The sequence below is a fragment of the Dendroctonus ponderosae genome, unplaced genomic scaffold (assembly GCF_020466585.1).
Source record: "Dendroctonus ponderosae isolate FM_Combo_2020 unplaced genomic scaffold, Dpon_F_20191213v2 Dpon_F_20191213_3, whole genome shotgun sequence".
NCBI lineage: Eukaryota > Metazoa > Arthropoda > Insecta > Coleoptera > Curculionidae > Dendroctonus > Dendroctonus ponderosae.
The window spans coordinates 6,936,666-6,940,080 of NW_026018508.1; the positions used below are offsets into that span (position 1 = coordinate 6,936,666).

The 3,415-nt window shown below is 32.9% G+C and overlaps 1 protein-coding gene across 1 annotated transcript in view; it reads right to left on the minus strand.

Moving 5' to 3' along the window:
* The window catches only part of LOC109534012 (venom dipeptidyl peptidase 4), a gene marked incomplete in the record, with an annotated part of 84,816 nt that overhangs the window by 6,997 nt on the left and 74,404 nt on the right, over positions 1-3,415 (minus strand).

A 3,415-nucleotide genomic window follows, 5' to 3' on the forward strand; every position in this document is an offset into this window, starting at 1 on the left:
AATTAAATAATAGCACTTTCAGTAGTTTCTCCCACTTTTATCAAGGCCGGCACGTCAATGCGCTTGAGACTAAAACGACCTAGAATTATACAAGCTTTCTAATGATGTTACCAAAGGTATATTGTAATGAACCAAGTTAATACTGATTTTATCACGATCACTTTAGTAGAGGAGCATTTCTGCCCGAGTTTCGACGCCCAATTGTTTCCGAAATATAGTAGGCCAATAATAAAAAAAACTAATATTGCAAGCTCAAGTAAAGAATTTCAGCCGGCGGGTAACAACTGTGACAAATTTGCTTTTCAAACTATTCAAATGCACCTAAACATTTCAATATATTTTACCCAACCAAAAATACCAAAAATTATATTTACACTTATTAGGATTTGCAATCATCGAACCGTAATAAATTACGTATAACAATTAAATAATTAATGTTTGTTCTAAAAAAGTTGTTCCTAACAGGCGACGTGAAAAAGTATGTCTTTTCAGCTCGTGTCTTTCGCGCTAAAGCAATCGCGTGCAGAAAAGTATACCTTTCCGCACCAAGTATATCTTTCCACACTTGTTAGGAAAATAACTAATGTGGCATTGAAACATTCAAATAAATATTGGAGTCTACTCCAAAGTCTTATTTATCAAAAGGACAGTGTTTAATTAGCACTACACATTATAAATATTAAAGAGCAGAAATATGCACATATTTTGCTTTTGCTATTGCTTGCTCATAACATCCGTATTATTTTTTTTTAACATAAACATTTTGTTTAAACATAAATTGTTTATAGAATGTTATTGAAAACAAAAAGGCAAAATGCAATGCAGGTTCTAAAATAAGAAATAATATGTTTACTGGTCAAGGTAATTTACTGAAATACTGGTTTAAATAAAAAATGGTAAAATCGCCTGTTAAATCGTTCAGTAAAATAAACGTTTTATAATTATTGAATCAAGTAAATTGTTTAGGTTGCGACTCCTTGCTTGATTTAACTGTTGGCAGAGAGAAAGTAGGTATAATAACAAAATCTGGAAACGATTACTATTAATTACGCAACAAATTTAGGTAGCCTGCGGAAAATATTATTTCAAATATCGGAATGTCTAATGTAAACTTTACACACGCAGTGTTTAGACTCGTTCGGTATGTTTATTTGATTATGTCCATCCGGCATCACTCCTCTCAGGGAAAGACAAATAAGTAAAACTTCTACAAAATGATACTTATGAGAGCGTATCAACGATACCAATAGTTGCAGATAGGCTCAATTTTTTTAATTTTTTGAATGAAAGATTATTTCAAAATAGCTGATCAACCAACAGATTAGTTTACTTCAACCTACTTGTTGAGTTTACGTTTTTATAATGAATTCCGAACATAAGACCAGCTTACTTAAATTTCAAATTTTCATTATTTGACTCTGACGGCACGGTTTGATGTTAAAAGAATTTTTTTTTGACAAAACTGTACAGATTTTATCTAACTTTAAGGATCTAGCCTTTCCTGAACTATTACTTACTTACTCATGGCACGAACCTTCTAAATGGTTTCTCACAGGCTCCATTCTATGTCACTAACTCCAAATTATCTTAATAATTGTTTATGCGTACCTTAATTACTCTGGCAGTTAATTTGCAAACAGATTCAACTTGTTTGTAATAATTAACACTCTCGTTCATATAAACTCTTGTCATATAGATTTGGTCTATATAAACAGTGTTAGAACTCTTAAGTTTTGAAGAAAACTTTGAAGAACTAATTACAAATGTAACCTTGGCAAAATTAGGCATAAAAAGTGTCTGCTTGGTTGATTAGATGCTGGTCTGCTTCTTCATCAAACATTTGTAAACAACTAATTTTTTATAGGAAAACTTTGTAAGTTTAGGCGCGTTTTCCAATGTTTTATTTGGAATAAACCTATTTCACTGTGGTTGAAATGGCATCTCAAAGAGCTATTACCTTTGACCCTGACTTTTTGAAACTCGAGTTTTGTGTGATTGGAAAATGTATGCTTTAATAGAACAGAAAAGGAATAAAATTCCATTTTTGTTAAAGAAGTCATTTTTTACGAGCCATTGTGTTATTACTGAGCGGGAATAACGTAGTTATGCTTGAGATGATCTGTGCATGTCTTGCGATTGCCCCTTATGGTGGTTTGTGTGCAAAGTGTTTAATTATTGGTGGGCTTGTATAAATAGCAACTATTTAGTGGATGTCGAGACCATCCACAAGGGTTCTTTAATTTTTTGAATTGTAATGTTCCACCTATGTGTCGATAAAGATTTTGTATTTGCCTACTCCTGTATATTGTTTCAAATTTAGTCATTCAAACAGGGCTTTCATTTCAACACAAACTATTTTTAATATCTATTAAATTTGAATTACTAAACAAAATACAAAAAATATGTCTACTTAGATAACGAAGGAAAACTTTTCTGGCATGTTCAATTTAATGGAAACAGTCAGTCCTGCGCTCAAAAAATATCGCCTAAAAATTTAAATGGCTCTCCCCACCGAGTGATTCAGCATCTCAAGTTGAATAAAATTATACATCCGTTGATGCAAGAAAAATAAAATTCGGATGGTCGATTCAGGATTGAGAAAACGTCTCATGTTCAGACAGAAGTGTTAACTAACAAAATTATCTGGAAATTTGAAAACTTGACGGTTTTACTGCATTTTGGAACTGTTGAACTTTGGAAAAGTCTCTGCCAAGAAATTATTCACGAATATGATCAAACTTCACGAAAAAATGTGCCTGTATTCTTGTGATATGCGATCATATAGTTCTTGGACAATATTAGGTGGGACTCTGTAAACAAATGTAGTCAAATGAACCCGTAAGAAAAAGTCCGGTGCAATCAGATCTGTAGATATTGCTGGCCATTCTATTGCACTCTTTCTGGATTTGGCTTGATTAAAAATATATGATGAGTGGCTCTATCACATTTTATAAAAGTTCAACGTTCGGATATCCAGTTAAATTATCAGCTTCAGCGCAAAGTTATTGTTTGGGGAGAAATTCTTGGAAAAAAAATATAAATCCCATATTTTGAGAAATAAGAAATAAATTTAACTGGATTGTCGTCTTCATCCTCTAGAAATTGTGATCATTCTAAATACAAATAGAGTTTTGCTGCTTTCGGGAGCAACGGAAGTCCACCTCACCCTAAAAAAGGATTTGGTGCAATAGAATGGCCAGCAAGGTCTCTGGACCTAACTCTCCCAGATTTTTTCCTCTGGGGCCTTTTAAAAACAAACCCCACCTAATACTATGCCAGTACTGAAAAATCGAATATTCCAAGAATGCAAATATATTTTCCTTGGTGTGAAGTCCTTTGGCTCGTGAGGATTTTTATGACAGATTATACTATTGCCAAGCGAATAACAGCGGTCACTTTCCCCAATTATTAAAAT